Source organism: Carlito syrichta, unplaced genomic scaffold (genome assembly GCF_000164805.1).
Source record: "Carlito syrichta isolate Samal-C Ts95f unplaced genomic scaffold, Tarsius_syrichta-2.0.1 Scaffold308352, whole genome shotgun sequence".
NCBI lineage: Eukaryota > Metazoa > Chordata > Mammalia > Primates > Tarsiidae > Carlito > Carlito syrichta.
In genome coordinates this window covers 46,059-64,310 of record NW_007252448.1, presented here as the reverse complement: position 1 = coordinate 64,310, position 18,252 = coordinate 46,059, and positions in this window count along the sequence as shown.

The following is an 18,252-nucleotide window of genomic DNA, read 5'->3' as shown; positions in this document are numbered from 1 at the left end:
CGGCCCGCGGGCTCAGGCAATCCACTCACCTCAGCCTCCCAAAGACGCGGGATTACAGGCTGAGCCACCGAGCCCGGTGAGAAGACATTTTTAACTTTACAATGTACTTAACATTATAGAGTAATAACAAAGAGTTATTACAAACAAGGTAGGCAGAAGTAGAAAATAAAAATTATATAGAGTTTTTAATTGCTACTTCCTCAAATTCTTGTGAAAAGGTCCTTGAGTTTTTTCTTATGTTTAGTACACGAGATATTTAAAGTGTTTCTTCTTTACAGTAATACAAAAAGGTAATTTAAGAAATCTGTAAACTGGGCTCGGTGGCTGAGGCTGTAATCCCACGCTTTGGGAGGCTGAGGTGAGTGGATTGCCTGAGCCCGTGCGTTCGAGACCTGCCTGGGCAACTTGGCGAGACCTCATCTCTACAATAAATAAAAAAATTAGCCGAGAGTGGTAGCACTCACCTGTAGTTTCAGCTACTTGGAAGGCTGAGGCGGAAGCCCAGCAGGTCGAGGCTGCGGTGGCCAGGAACAGCCACTACACTCCAGTCTGAGCGACAGAGTGAGATTCCAACTCAAAAAAAAAAAAGAAAGAAATCTGTAAATGAATTTTTTTAAAACCTTATCTTATCCATTAATTTATAAAACAATTTATAAATTTGGTAATTTGGACCTGCACTTAGGTTATTTATGCAATCCTTTTTTAAAATTTAGGATCATGGGGTACATGTGAGGATTTGTGTCACAAGTACATTGCATAAAGGCAAGGTTTGGGTTTCTGATGAGTTCATACCATTCCCTTCCACTCAGTGGTGAGCAAGATACTCAATGGGTAGTTTTGTATTCATTACACTCCCTCCCTTCTCTTCTTCCATCCCTCCTTCTCTCCTCCCTCCCTCCTTAGCAGTGTTCAGTGTCTTTTGTTCCCATTCTTGTGATCATGTGTGTCCAATGTTTAATACCTACTTATGGGTGAGAATATGAAGTATTCGGTTTTTTGTTTCTGTAATAAATCACTTAGGATGATGGCCTCCAGATGCATCCATTTTACTGCAAAGGACATGATTTTGTTCTTCTTTATGACTTTGTAGTATTCCATCATGTATATGTACCACATTTTCATTATCCAGTCCACCTTTGGTGGGCATCTGCATTGGTTCTATGTTTTTACTATTGTGAATAGTAATAAACATACAAGTGCAGATGTCTTTTTTGGTAGAGTGATTTGTGTTCCTTTGGATATATTCCCAGAAGTAGGACTGCTGGTTTGAATGGTAACTCAATTTCTAGTTCTTTGAGAAATCTCCAAACTGCTTTCCACAGAGGTAGAACTAGATTATAACCCATTAACAATGTAGAATTCCCTTTTTCAACAGCTGTGCCAGCACCTGTTGGTTTTGACTTTTTAATGATACTCATCCTTTACCAGCATTAGGTGGTATCTCATTGTAGTTTTGATTTGTATTTCTCTAATGATTAGTGATACTGAACATGTTTACTGACTGCCTATATGTCTTCCTTTGAGAAAGTATCATTTCATGTCATTTGCCCATGTTTTGATGGGGTTATTTGCTTTTTTTCTGTCAATTCATTTAAGTCTCTTATAGATCCTATATGTTAGGCTTTTGTTGGATGCATAGTTTTCAAATATTTTTTCCCATTTTTGTGGCATGTCCCTTTACTCTCTTGATGGTTTATTTTGCTGTGCAGAAGCTTTTTAGTTTGATAAGGTCCCATATGTCATATTTAGTTTTTGCTGCATTTGCTTTTGAGGACTTGACCATGAATTGATTGGCTAGGTCAATGTCCAGGAGGGTATTCCCTAGATTTTCTTTTAAGAATCTTATAGTTTGAGGTTTCACATTTAAGTTTTTGATCCGTGTTGAGTTAATTTCTGTATATGATAATAGGTTTAGTTTTATTTTTCTGCATGTGTTTAACCAGTTTTCCCTGCCCCATTTGCTAAATTAGGTTTCCTCACCCCAATGTTTGTTTTATTAGCTTTGTCAACAAGGAGTTGGTTGAAAGTCTGTGGTTTTGTTTCTATGTTCTCTATCTTGTTCCATTAGTCTATGTGTCTATTTTTGTGCTAGTATCATGCTGTTTTGGTTATTGTAGCCCTGTAGTAAAGTTTGAAATCTGAAAGTGTGATGCTACCAGCTTTGTTCTTTTTGCTGAGGATGGCTTTAACTGTTAGGGCTCTTTTTTTACTTTCACATAAATTTCAGTATTGTCTTTTCTAGGCCTGTGAAAATTGTTGCTGGTAGTTTGATAGGGATTGCATTAAATCTGTAGATTGCTTTGGGTAGTATAGATAGCTTGACAATATTGATTCTTCCAGTCCTTGAGCATGGAATGCTCTTCCATCTGCTTGTGTTGTTTTTATTTCTTTAAGCAGTGTTTTGTAATTCTCATTATAAAGATCTTTCTCCTCTTTGGTTAGATGAAACTAAGGTTTTTGTGTATGTGTGGTTATTGTGAATGGGATTTCATTTTTTATTTGATTTATCCCTCTTGTTGGTGTATAGAAATGCAACTGATTTTTGCGCATTGATTTTGTGTTTGAGATTTTACTGAAGTCACTTATCCGTGCTAGGAATTTTTTGGCAGAATCTCCAGGGTTTTCTAGGTATAGAATCATATTATCTATGAAAGAGATAATTTTGCTTCCCCTTTTCCTATTTAGAGACCTCTAATTTCTTCTCTGATTGATCTGGCTAGAACTTCTAGTACTATGTTAATTAGGAGGGATGAAAGCCAACATCCTTGCATTGTTCTAGTTCTTAGGAGGAAGGCTTCCAGCTTCTGCCTGTTAAATGTGATGTTGGCTACAGGTGTGTCATATATGGCTCTTATTATTTTGAGGAGGAATATTCCTTCAATGCCTAGGTGTTTGAGGGTTTTTATCAAGGAGAAATGTTGGATTATATCAAGTTCTTTTCTGCACCTATAGAAATAATCCTGTGGCTCTTGATTTTATGTCTGCTTAGTGGATTACATTTATTGATATGTATATGTTGGACCTGTCTTGCATTCCAGAAATAAAGATCATCTGATCATGATGAATGATCCTTATAATGTGCTGTTGGATACAATTTGTTAGTACTTGTTGAGAATTTTTGTATTTTTTTATGTTCATTGGGGAAATTGGCCTGTTGCTTTCTTTCTTTGGGGGGCCTTTGCCATTTTGGGGTGTCAGGTTGATATTGGCTTCACTGAATGAGCTAGAAAGGATTTCTTCCTTCTTGATTTTGTGCAATTTGGGGTAAGCAAGATGACAATTATTTTCTAACTGCAAAGTGGACCCCAAATCAGGTAATCTATCTCCAAAGGGGTCTAACATCATAGCTTTCTTTCCTATTTGGATTTTCAGGCTGGGAAATGTATTTCAGTGTGGCCAAGATAAGTTTCAAATTCCACATAACAGATATTTATCTGAATTTTTGCCCTTGTTCTGGGCTATTGTTCTACTGGTTGATGTCAGGGTGGCCATAACAATCATTCTCCTCTGGTCAAGCTAGTGGTTAAATATTTTGATTTTCATTTTTTCCAATGTCTATATTTTATCAAGACAATGGTGTGAAAAATCAACTATAAATATTAAAAGACTATTGGTTGTATGGGGCTGACATGTAAACCCAGAATTATACTTTGGTGGGGTTTCTCAAGTTGTCCCCATGGTACATAGGTAGCCTTAGAACTGTGTTCAGTATTAAATCCAAGTGTATTCTTACACATGCTTATCTGAAATTGAATTTTAGGCCCAATATTTGACATTGTCTTGTTTACTTGGCCTAGATGCCTTAAATAAGCTGACTCAATTTTTTTTACTATGATAATCAGATAAATAATATAAATATTAGATAATAAGGCCAGGCACAGTGGCTCATGTCTATAATCCCAGCAGTTTGGGAGACCGAGGTGAGAAGATTGTCTGAGCCCACAGGTTCTAGACCAGCCTGGGCAACTTGGTGAGACCTCATCTCTACAATAAATAAAAAATATTTTAAAAAATTAGCCATGTGTGGTGATGCATGCCTGTAATTCCAGCTACTTGAAAGGCTGAGGCAGAAGGATCCCCTGAGTCCAGCAGGTCAAGGCTGCAGTGGCGGTGAGCATGCCACTGCACTCCAGCCTGGGCAACAGAATGAGACTCCAACTCAAAAAATAAAATAATAATAATAATAATCAGATGATTCTGTGTTTCTTGCTCCACAAGGTTATGCACATACATATATGTGCATGTAAATACACACATAAATATATATATGTTTATATATATAGTCAAACTATTAAAATGATTTTTTTAGTTCAAAAGAGTCAAATGCCAGCAATTTTATATGACTCAACCATGTATATGTATATGTGAATGTATGTATTCATGTACACATATAAGATTATATAATCAGATGACTGGTACATAATATTAGAACTTTAATTAATATAATCTAAAATTATAAGTAGTTGTGATAGGTATTAGAACTGGGATGGATATAGACTCATTTTGATTGATGTAAAATTCTCTAAACATTTGCACAAGCAACAAACTATTAATCGGCCCCAAATTTTAGTATATTTAGAAGTATATATATTTAGTATCTATACTATACATGAATAACATGTTCATATTGTTTTGAGAAAGATTTTCAATTCTGCTTAAATCTGTCAAATAACTATAGAAAATTTTCTATATATAGAGGGGATTGTCCCCATTTTGATGAGCAAATTCAGAATCCTATTGATTGAATAACTAGTGTAAGGTGACTGCTTTTAAGTGACAGGACCCAATTCATTCACTCAACCATCAGGTACTTGGGGCCCTAGTATGGGCTAGGGACTGTTTATATAGAAGTAGAAAAGACAAAGTCCCTGCCCTCATACAGTTTGTATTCCAGTGAGAGAAGTCTGACAGTTACCATATAAGCTGATAGTGATAACTGTCCATTTCATAGATTGCTAAATCTATGAAGAAAACTAGGCAAAGTGATTAGACAGCAGGTTGCTTGCTGTGGAGATGTGACTCCACAGCCGGGGAGCTCAGTAGAGTATTTCCTCTGCTGAAATGAGGAGACTTGGAAAGAAGAAGAATTCTCCTCTTTCCAGAGGCTCGGAAAGAGAGGGATCCTGGAAAGAGGAACAAGCAAGAGCAAAGTCCTAAAAAGGAAACAAGTTTCTATGTTTGAAAGATTTCCTTTCTAAGCCAGTGCTGCTGGAGTAAAATGAGGTGATGGGATGGAAGAGATAAGCAGGGATAAGTAGACAGGGCCCAGGTCATGTGCACCTTCATAAGGTGTGGCGGGAATTGTACTCTTCTAACAATAAAGAGTGGCAGGAAGTCACTAAAGCCGCGTAGACAGGGATGAGAAACCAGGTGATTTATGCTTTAAGGAAGCACCCTGACCCCAGTGTGAAGAATGGATTGTCAGCCTAGGGTAGGAAGGCCATCATGAGCAGTTGAGGAGCACTGTAGGTCAAATAGGGAGTGGTGGACAATGTTCAAGTTTGTGTATTTACAGTAGGAATATGGGAATGGATGATGGATTGGATGTGAAAAAGAGGCAGCAATACCCAGGGCTGTGCTCTCAGGTTCTGGACCTGTACTCCCTGGGCTCATATCCTGGCTCTGCCCTTTACCAGCTTTGTAACTGATTAGAGTTCTCATTCATGAAAGTGGTAGAGGGTGTTAATAGTGCCTACTTTATAAGATTGCTGTAAGAATTGAGTCTCCCTCTCTCTGTGTCTCTGTGTGGGTGTCTTTCTCTCTCTGTCTCTCTCTCATTCTCTCTCTCTCTCTCTCTCTCATTCTCTCTCTCTCTTTCTAATTTTCTCTCTCCCTGTGTGTGTGTGTGTGTGTGTGTGTGTGTGTGTGTGTGCGCGCGCGCGTGTATGCACAAGCTTAGAACTGGGTTCAGTAGTAAGTACTGTGTCTATTGTGTACATATCAGCTAAGTAAAATAAATTTGAGAACAACTGATAAATCCTAGATTTTTGACTTGTGTCACTATGTGTAACCATTTGCTGAACTGGAGAAGCATGGGAGAAGATCAAGTTGTGGGGGTATGTGCAAAAGAAGCTAAGAGTTATGTTTAGGACACATTACGTTTGAGGTAGGCATTAGTGAAGCATAGATGAAGGGTTGGGCGTTCAGAGGAGAGAACAGAACTGAATATAGATATATCTATACATGTTATTTAAAGCTTTGGAACCAGATAAGCTCACGTAGGAAGACAATCTAAAGAGGAAAAGTGTGGAGAATGGAGATTCCCACCAGCCTGGGGAGTTCGGGAGAGGGGGAGGAGCCAGAGAATGATTCAAATACATACACATCTGGTTTTCACAGAGTGCTGCCTGTATCACTGGAGGCTTGCCAGGAGAGCTCATGTCTCAGAAGACTGTAGACATGAAAGCCTCTTTATGCATTCCTAGTGGTGAGGGGCTGAGGCTTCCGGTTTGAACCCTGATGACAAGACTTTTCCATTTATACTTGAGAGTCGCAAAAAGAGACTTTGGTATTAATCTGCTCTTCCAAATTTACTCTGAGATGTTTTTAGTGCAATCATAGTTCCATGTGGCACCTAATGATAGATCAATTGCTTTAAGTTGTATCATTAATATATATTTCCTGCTACAGGAAGGTATGGGCATCTCCAGTTCACAATGATGTTTTGGTACAAAAGTCTAGAACTGAAAAAAGAATGGTTCCATAGACACTGTATTATTCGTAGCCATTTGATTCCCAGTCAGCCCACAAAAGCCTGTGTAACCCACAAGGATATGAAATCAAAGTACAAAAAATACATAGACCCAAAACAACAGAAGCAACAGGACTTGCAGGAATATTTACTTAGGTTTTATAAGAACTGGGTTCAGTAGTAAGTGCATTTTCTTCTCTTATTTGGGCCTAGCAAAGCAAGGACAGAAAGTTGTCAATTGGGTTGCAGGGGCTAGGGAAAGGAACTCTGTGACCAGTTATTTACATGCAAAGTAGCCAATAAGTGTATGAATTGAGCACAAGAATTCTGGAGAAAGACAAGGAAATGGAAATTTAGTGTTGGCTCTGACACTCACATTGTGATCTGAAAGACATCACTCACTGCTTTGTGGTTCAATTTCCTTTAATTTTATAATGGCTATAATAATCCTTCTTTCTTTATTGGTTATACTAATCCATTTCAGTGTTTTTCTAAGGATAGGTATATGCATATAAACATATGTATAATATATGCATTCATGTGTGGCAGTGTGGGTGGTAGGAAGAGCTCAGTAACTATTAACTATTGTTAACCATTATATCATTATTGACATCTTGTAGCCTCATATCATTTCTTGTTTTTTTATTTTAACTAAGGATCCTTAGGAAATTATGAATGGAAGGATTTTAATAATGCGGTACAATAATAGCAAATGATATTTAAAGGAAAACAACTAATTCAAGCAGTGCAGGAGAAATTTTATTCATAACATTGTGATTAGGTCACCTAGTTTCTCATTAGCTCTTCCAATTTTTTCTAACAGATGCCTCAGTGAGTTGTCAAAAATGATCTAATTTCAGTTTTCTTAAAGGCTTGGTGCTTACAGAGAAGAATTCAGTTGCTTTAGCAAATTATCTTATGTAAATATAATCAGTAGCATCCTGATAATTTGCCTCCAGAAAGCAATCTAGGATTTCATTACAAACTGTTATTTACTATTTTAGCACTGCTCCATGTGCTAAGCTGCAAAATTTCCTGTTTAAGATTTCATAATTTTATCAATGGATCTCCAACATTGTTTAATCTTTTCTTGTAGAGTATCATCCATATTACGCTAACACTGCTGCTGTCTTTTTAATATTTTCAATTTCACATAAGGTACTTCAAAATGTGATACATAAAAGATATATTTGAGCCTTACAGTTTATAGAGCTTCTCTGAAGAATGCAATATATCAAATGCAAGTGCTCATAGCATAATAAAAAATGTTTGGAGATCAGCGACCTTTTTTATTCTGAGTAATGTTCTTTGCTTTCAGATGACACGGAAGAAAACTCAACATTATGGATCCTTCCTACCTAACAAAATGTCACAGGACAAACTTATTCAATGTCTGAAGTATGTCTGCTAGATAAATACAAACAAAACAATTATCACGGATTATGTAGACACATTAATTGAAGTCTACTATGGTCATTTCACTGGAACTTCACTTTTCTGCCCACTTCATTAATTTTATGATTAGTAAATACATAATTAAATGCATTCAATATGCATGCAAACTTTGGGAATTATAATCCTATTTGACAATACACATTTGCACATTGCTATTGAGTTAATGTATTTTATCCCTCATTTCTCCATACCTAAATCTTTCACTTCTGTTTTTGAGAAACTTCTGTTTTTGAAAAACCTCATAATAAGCAGATTAAAATTATCCTGAATTAAGGATTTTTCTCAGTTTATGCTGTATTCTATAAATAGAAAGGGTTCTATGTCACCGAATAATTTTTGTGTCTCGATGTATTATCTAATGCATTAGTGTTTTGATATTCTGATTTCAACTAATTCTTAATAATTACTCTTGCATTAATGGGTTCATTTTAAAAGCATGAAGAAAATTCACTCTAGTAACAGTTCATGTACATAATGGCTCCTTGCAATGAAAGTTCCTGATGACTATACTTCGATTGAAGCTAGAGGAGGAAGGATGAGTTAAGAGCAAAACAGATCTGTGGTCTATCAATAAATGGCAATTATTGTTTAACTCCTTTCACTCCTCTCTACGACAGATTTCTAAATTTCCCCTGACAAGAACACATCTGAATGTTTAAACTGTCCACAAATACAAAATGACATGATAGACTAAAATATCTAAGAATGGGAATCAAGATGGTTTCCCAATACCATCAAGTACCCCCTTTTGACTCAGTCTTTGCAGACTCGATGTGTGAGTCCAAAAAGATTCTCAAAATTTTTTTTCAGGGAAATAACAGTGTCCTATGACTATTTTTGTTATGGAGTTTTTCCTAATGTGTTTCTGGGAGATTCTCAAATGATCTTTTACATAGGTCTTTAATATAATATGATACAGAGAGATGGTAAGGTGACTAATTCTAGAAAAGAATGGGTGCTTTAAAACAAAGATAGAACTTACTGAATATATAAGTTAGACGTATGTGTTCATTTTGGAAGGAATTATTTTTGTGTTTGTTATGACTGTAGAAGCAATATAAACATGTAAGCAATTGAACAAATAGGAAAATGTAAATAGTGCTAATCATTCTTAACTGTTTATATTGATAATCAATATAAACTTTGGTTTATATTCACAGATAAAAACATTGTTCTTTTATTAAAGAAAGTTTAAAGTTTTAATTACAAGTATTTCAATTATACAGAAAACTATAGAAAATAATATGACGGGCATCTGTGTACTCACTACCTAGATAGCCATCCAGCCACTTATTCATTTATTCAATAAATATTTATTGAGAAATACTAAGCTACATTGTTCTAGGCACTTTGGGGTTCAGCAATGAGAAAAATAGATAATAAAAGGACACAGACAATAAACTCAATGTATATCTATAAGATGACAGAAAAAAAGAAATGCAGAGAAGATGTTAGAGAATATTGAAAAGCTGGGCATACAATTTTCAACAGGGTGCTTGGGAGGCTTTACTGAGCTGATGACTTCTGAGAAAAGACCTGAAGGAGATAAAGGAGTAAACTATGCAGATACCTGGGGAGAGAATGTTCTAGGCGGAAGGCACAGCAACTGCAAATACCCAGAGATGGAAATATGCCTGATGTGATGAGCCTCTTTATTATCTCTTGCTTCTGCTTCATTAATTTCTGTCTCTGACCCAGTGGTTTTCTTTCTTCTACTGACTTCTGGTTTATTGATGCGTTTTCATCTTTCTTCCTTTCTAACTTATACTTCTCAAACTTTAAATTTTTCTTCAAGTGTTTTTTTTTTTTTTTCAGCTGAAAATCATATCTTTCAAAGATGATATATTCATCATGGTTCATTTCTAAATATTTTGTAATTTTCATGATTTTATTTTTGATTCAGTAATTATTTAGAAGTGCTAATTCTAAATTTCCAGGATGGAAAAGAGATTGCTTGCTTTTATTATTGATTTCCAAATGTAATACGTTGTGTTCAGAGAATGCTGTTTATGTAAAATTACTCATGTGTACCTTTGAGATTTGCACTGTAGCTTAAGTCACTGATTTTTATTTTTTTTAAATCCATGCGGAAAAGAAAAGATTTATTTTCTGTAAACATTGGAAACAGTGTTTATATGTAGTCATCAGATCAAACTTGTTAACTATGTGTCAGAATTGTCTATTCCCTTAATAGTTTTTGTGTGCTAGGTCAATGGCTGTGAGGTGAGTTAAAAATCTTCTGCTATAATTACAGATTCATCAATTTCTTCTTGTAATTTTGCCAATTTTTATTTTGAGATTTGTCTGATAGGTGAAGGTAAATTCAGATTATCTTTGTGGTAATTGTTACTTTTATTCTGCAATGAAGTCCAGTCCATCTACTATTAAAATTTTAATAATATTTCAATAATACTCTATATTAGATGCTGATATCCTAGCTCTGTTTTGGTTACAGTTGTCCTGACATATCTTTTCTTCCTCCTCTTACTTTCGACATTTCTACGAGTGCTTTTTTTTGGTGTGTCTTTTTAAAACAACGTATACTGAATTTTATTTTTTAATGTAGTCAGACAGTCTGTCATTTAACTGTAAGGCTAAATCCATATACGTTGTTTATTCAGTTCTAGTTTTGGTTTTTTATTCTCCATGCTTTTGTTGTTACTTTCTTACTTTTTTCTGCTTTCTACTGGCTGGATTGAGTTTTAAATTTATTTTTCCTCTATTCATTTAGAGATTAGATGTTTTGTTTTTTGTGGTTTCAGTGGGTACCCTTGCATTTTTAATGTTTTATATTAGAATTAAGATATAAATAAGTTTATATGTATTTAATATCATTGTCACACCCGAGAATAAAATAAGAAACTTACTTAAAGTATCTGAAATGTGATCACGTCCACCTTCAAACTATGCTATTATAAGTCTTCAGCTGAGCTTATTTTGTTTTTAAACCCTGAACTATTATCTTTTTACATTTTTACAGTAAATGCTTATCTAAATTTACCTATCTGTCTCCCAACATTGCTACCTACATTTCCTTTTTCCTTTTTAAGTTCACATTCATTCTTTGAGGGCCTGTAAGTGGTAAGTAACTTTCTGTGAGCTGATTTTTAAAAAGTATTTATTTAAACTTCATTCTTGAATAATAATTTAGCAAAATATAGAATCCTCTAGGTTTCAGTCACTCTTAGCATTTTAGTGACTTGCCATTTGGGCTCTATTTTTGCCAACAAAAATTATTTTGTGAGGCTAATTGATGTGACTGTGATTATCTGTTGTTTGTGGCTGCTTTTAAAGTTTTAAAGTTTTCTCACTGTGTCGGTTCAGGTCTTTGCAAAATGCACACCAAGACAAAATTAGAAACACAAGAGATTTCTTGCAGGGAGTGCTTATGAAGGATGGAGCAGAGAGGAGGACAGGAACAGACAGCGTCTTCACACCACAGGGCAGGCTTAACACAGTGAAAGAGGAGAGAAAGAGAGAGGGAAGCCAAACTCGCAAGATAGTGCAGCCAGGCTCACAGGGTCGCCTCAGTAGAACTGCCTGTGAGAAGAGTTTGGTATTGAGTAAGAAGGGCTAGCTCAGTACCCCACCATGCCCAGGATTGGGTGGGAGCAGTCTGGGGAGACAGTGGCCTCCTCGCACACACTGTGGAGGATCCCGAGTTGGAGGCTGTCAGCTAACTGCACACCCTCCAGCAGGTCCTCTCTTGAGGAAAGAGCTGTGGCCCCACGCTCTTTCACCTTCTGCAGATTCACTAAAGTTTGCAGATTTACTCTTATGTATGTTCATGTCTTATGTATTTTGTCATTGCTTCCAAATGTATGTTACCTTGTAATCTCCTATGTATTCTCTCCTACATTTAATATATTTCATCAAATCTGGTGACATTTCAGTCACATTTTCTTTGAAAATGCATCTCTTAACTTTTCTCACTTTCTTGAATGTGCATGTTCCGCAATCTCATTCCATTACTCATTTTCAAATACTTTATTTGCCCTTTTTTTTTCACTATACTTCATTGTGAAAGTTGTTCTTAGAATTATCTTTCAGTTCAGTAGTCTTTTGAACTATGTCTAAAATGCTTTTGATCAATATTTGAGTTTGCATTTTTAATTATCTCATTTCTAGAAGATGCATTTGTTCTTTTAAAAAATCTACGTATTCCTATCTAAGTGTCCATTCTTTGCCTATAATTTTGATTCTTTCATTTATCTCCAATAACTTGTAACATGCTTGTTTTGTGGATTTCTTCCAATTTTTTTTTAACTTGTGTTCTGTTTCTTCTGTCTGTTGGCACCTTGATGAGCTTGCTTCTTTTTTATTATATTTCTTATAGCTTAGCTTATATTCTTTTTTCATGTCTTATGTATTTTGTCATTGCTTCCAAATACTGTTCTGGACATTTTGCCATTCTAGAGCCAGTTTATACATTTATTTTCTACACATTGGAGTCCTGCACCATTCAGATGCCAGGCTCAGATCTTGGCTTTCAGTTTCTCCTGTGATGTGTTTATTTGTTTGTTTTCTTTTTCCCCTCCTAGCAAAAAAGAAACAGAAAGTGGCTTGTACTTCCCTAGAATGACGATCTTTTATTTCTCGTTTTCCTGAAGAACAGCCCAGAGTCATGTTAATGCAAGGCTCTGGGTTCTAGTTTTCTTCACTTTGGCTTCTGAATGGACAATAAAACCCTAATCCTAGAAGTTATTAACATCTCTCTTAGATTTGGTTCCTCTAGAAGCAGATCCCAGGACAAGGACTCAAGGGCATACAGACTCTTTAGGACATACACAGACCTCTGGTAACATGGAGAGGGAGGGAGGGACAAAGAGATGACGGGACCAATGGTAAGTGCAATTTTAAGCTAGCTGCCTCATGGATGCTTAAAGTGGGGTACTGGGAAATGGTGCAAAATACAGGTTTCAGAATTAATCCACCCCAAGGGCTAAGGGAACTCTTATACACCATAGCTGGGGAGTAGTTGGTTGAGAGTTACTGGGATGGAGGGAAGAGGAGATATTATTCTCTGACATTTCCAACATGCTGTGTGCAATTAGAGCAGGCTTCCAGAAGAAAGCCCTAATTTACAGAGAAGCGGGTGCTGATGGTTTAGAAGTCAACAGGAGTACCCTAACAGACCTGAGGGATGTGGACAGAGAACTCAACATTGCTGCAATATCCTATTGGTTGCCACGTTTCTCTCCTGACCAGACACCTGAATTTAAGTTCCCTCTTTGCTATGGTTCTTAGTTTTATTTTCTTCATTTTATGTTTAACAAGTTATTTGCATTTTTGTTACATATTTTGTGACAAAATGTATGAAAATGTATGTTTGTAATTGGAAAGAGGTCTGCCTAGACCAATCCTCATGTTGCTGGAATCGCTCTTCCAAAATATTTTAATGTACACTTTAATTTTATAAGATAATACTAAATATGCCATCACAACTTGCTTTTATATTCCAAATAATTCTGACACTTTTCTCACAATCATAAATGTAGGTCTATTTCATTTTTTAAAATATATTTCTCCAAATTAATATAGATATTTGTTTATAGGATGTCACCATCACAAAGAATGCAATAAACATTATTTTACCTATTTCTTGCATACTTATGCTAATAAGTCTATGGCATAAATTCTTAGCACTAGAACATATGGGTCAACGCTTTTAGCACATTTAAAAATTTAAAAATATTTACCAAATATACCTAAATTGCTTTTAGCATTTTTATTCTCACCTACAACATGGGAGAGTATCTTTTTCCCTATTCGAACCAAAAATCTATAAAGTCATTTGAATCTGTGGTGATGTGATAAGTGATAAGTTAATTTGTTTTATTTTAACTATTAGTGAGAACAATAAATTTCTATGTTTCTGGTCAGTAAGGTATTCACTTGTATAATTTTTGCTCATATTTTTATTGGTCTTTATTTTTTATTTGATTCATACATAAACACTAGCCCTTTGTCATGTATCTTGAGTATAGCCTTCGAAGTTTATGTTTCATCTTTTGAATTTGTTTATTGTGGTTTATTACCCATGTAAAATTTAGCATAACCAATTTCATCCATTTTTTACTTTGTGGTTTCTCATTTTCATATCATGTGTCTAAAAGCTTTCTGTAATTATTAATTATAAAAATAATTCATGCAGTTATGAATTGGAGATACCACAGCATGAGGGGAAAGGTACAGAGATGAATAAGAAGCCTTTTACTGCTTCAAAGAGTATCATATTAAATATAAAATATTTTGTTCTGTAGAAGGAATGAAGTAAATAGACCTTTCCCCTCTACAAACAAACAGGGAACAGATAACAATTTTCCAAACTTGAGTATCTTTTTTAAAGAAAAACTCAAACCAGTCAAAACATCAACAAGTCTAGTAAATAATAATATTTAGAACTGATCAGCAAGAAAGCCAGTCCTAAAACTCAAGGTCTGTTTATATACTGATACTGTAAGACTGCCAAACACAGTGCCGCTTCTTTAACAGCTGAGGCAAATCCTGCAGGACATACAAAAAGAAAGGTATTTTTTACTGTACTTTTATTTATTTATTTTTTTTGAGTTGGAGTCTCACTCTGTCCCTCAGGCTGGAGTGCAGTGGCGTGCTCATGGCCACCGCAGCTTCGACCTGCTGGGCTCAGGCGATCCTTCTGCCTCAGCCTTCCAAACAGCCAGAACCACAGGCACACGCTACCACGCCTGGCTAATTTTTAATTTTTATTGTAGAGACAAGGTCTTGCCAAGTTGTCCAGGCTGGTCTTGAACCCATAGGCTCAGGCAATCCACTCGCCTTGGCCTCCCAAAGTGGTGGAATGACAGGTTGAACCACCGAGTCTGGCCTTTACTGTACTTTTAAGATGTTTAACCAATACTCATTTCAGCAGCATTTTTAGACACCAACTATAATGACCAGATTTTGCTAAATATTGATGCAAGAGGAATACTGTTTAAGACATAATCCCTGACCTTAAGGAAATATATTTGGAGAGGCAAAATATACATAAGTGAAACAACCAAATAATAACTTGAACACAAAGTAATGTATCATAAGCCGTTTGTATGTATACATACTGACAGAGCTTAGGAAAAGATACTCAGTGTTTTCGTGGTGATCAACAAATCTTCATACTGATTCAATATAAAGCTACCTTATGCTGTAATCTTATCGATCTTATTGACACTTGCTGATATAAGGGACTCTTGAACATTGGGAATGGCATACACATAAATGAAATTTTATATGTATGCAGTTATGCAAAATATAAATATCTACAAAAAGTTAAAGAAATAAGAAAAACCCCAAATCTTGATTTTTTTTAATTGTTAACGTTATGGAACAGAAGAGTGAACAAGCCGTGAAGGCAGATGCCCTAGAAAAATCACTATTCTTTGTTTTCATATACACAGTGAAACATCGCCCCACAAACCACATCCTCCTATACTGATATTTACCCCATCTGTATATGCTCAGCCTAATCCTGTTTGACTGGAGTTACCTGACAGCCCTATGGAGTTGAGAGGGTAGATCAAAAGGAGAAAGTAATGGTCTACAGATAAAATACAGTAATGTCGTACAGATAAACCACTAAACAGAAGATCTACTCAGGGAAGTCTCTGCTCTGGGCCATGTACATTGTGATACAGGAATGCTAGTATGTAACTCGAGGTCTTGTAAGTTTTATTCACCCAACAAGGACTTACTCAATACCTACCTGGAGCTAAGCGCCATACGTTTAGATGGAGAGTCAAGAGGCTCTTTTTAACCAGTTAGGGAAGGAAAATCTCAGGCAAAAGTGTGATACATTGAAATGATAAGTCGGATGTGTATTACTAAGGAAAACATCACAGTCTTTTGGCTGAGAGGGGGATTCAGATAGGCAGTAGAAAAACTGAAAGTAAAACAGAATTGAAAGCAATGCCTGGAAGAACAGCCATCAATATAAACAAGTACATTTGTCTTCATTCTCCTGTCCTGGGACTTAAGAAAAAGATAATTTGGAGCTGATTTTCCATGGAGTTCTGAAGTTGAGGGAGGCAGAGGAAGTTAAAGCCAAGATTTCGACATAAAAGGAACCCTTTGGCAAATGAGTTTCAAAGTCCTTAGCTGAATGATTGCCATTTGGATCTGGGGAAGCAAGGAGGACGAGGGCAGGTGCCTGGATGCTTTCTTTGCAATCAAGATAATACTAGAACTCAGTAAGTGAATAAACAAAATTGTAAGTTTGCTAATAGTTCCAATCCCAGAAATGCTGAGGAGAAACCTTTTTATTTTTCTTTTCCAGGCAACAGTCACCTCAGGGTAAATTTCAGACCAGGTTTGACGTTTGCACATTTCCCTCAGTTTGTATGTTTGAGAGATGGGGAGGTACAGAGACCCCACAGGGAGGGTGTGCATCACTTCCTTTTTATTGCAATTCAGTTTTGCAACATATAAGTGCCCTGTGCTGTTGTTATCATGCAACATAGAGGTATATCTTTGGAAGAGTCTGTGTCAGAATCACAATGTTGTATAAAGAAATGCTAAGATAAGGATAGCACTAGAGTCTGCATGCTAATAACCAGGTCCTCCAATATGTTTTTAATAACACATATCTACTACAATTACCTGTTAATCCAGCACAGCCATAAGCCTAAAGACCTAAGGGGATATAAGCTAATAAAGCCAAAGTTGACTGGCAATTTGTACAGGCACCAGAACTGAGTTCATTTGCGTGACTCTCATCTCTCTAGATTTTTCCCTTCTCTTTTTCTACATTATATGGGATTTTATTTTAGAGGAACTCAAAATACTCTAGAAGAAGGCGGTTGAGATCCTTACATTGTATAACTGTAGAAATAATTGTAGAATTCTATGTTACACATTATTTTTAAAAAGTTTTAAAATGTGTTGAAAAGCAAACTTGAGAAAGACTTATCTCCCTCAACCTCCTATATCTCCCACATGCTTGTTTTAATCTGTGGACCAGGTTTAAGGTGTGCTCTTTATTTTGTCGAGGTAAAATTATTTTGCTACACTTATTATATTATGCTTTTGCACCATTCTTCAAGTCAGAGTTACATTTGCAAGAAGTGATTAAGTTTGGAATGAGAACAGCAGGAACAGCAGGGTCTAATTTGTCTAGGGGAATCACTTAAAGCCTGTTAGGTATAAAATGTGTGGCTAATTTTCCTATTGGATATCCACAGCACACCAAGTTCTTATTTATTAGCATACAGTGTGGCCACCTGGGTACAAAGGCTTTGGTTAAATTATCTCCTGCCTCCCTGAGTTCTTCATGGTGCTGACTAAAATAGTCTATGAACCTCATGTAAAAAATAAGAAGTCTTGAACTGAAGAAAGATTATTTTCAACTTTCTTTCCCTCTGGGTTTCTTCTACTTCCTGACTCCCTTGTTTCTCCCTAATATCAAATCATATTCCACACTGTTTCTTTCTGTTTGAACATTCTCATTTTTTCCCTTTTCCATCATCAATCTTTCTGCCACTTTTCCCTTAAGTATTTCCTCAATTTAAACTTTATTCAATAAATAAATATACTTTACAGAGGGAACAGATGGGTTACAGGACTTTTTCCCTTGAGATTTCCATGTGTAGCAATTTTCACTTCCCAAAGAAAATAATGGTGATGACAACAAGAGTGTCTCTGCAGTTTTTTAAAAGCAGTTTTTGCACTGTGTGCGCCACGCAACTTCAGAAGACAGGCTCTTTACCACACTTGACTTGTGATTTCTGTTTTGTTAACTAGAGACATTCTATAGTGAGAATGACAGATTATCAGTTTTCCTATATGAATACTTTCATGGACCAATGGAGACCCAAATGGCACTCATTGACCGGTAGTTTGATGTTTCCTGTCATGATAAAGTTTTCCATTACACAGAGCTAAAATCCACATCTATCTTTCACCATTAGTACAACAGAGAATAAACATAATCTCTTTTTCATAAGGCAGACCTTGAAACAATAAAACACAAATCCCCTGCTTTTCAGACTAAGCATCCTCAATTACGCCAGACATTTCTCAGATTTCAGGGTGTCCAGGAGCCTTTGAGTTCATGGCTTCCTCTTACTGATACACTTCAATTTGTCAAGTATCCT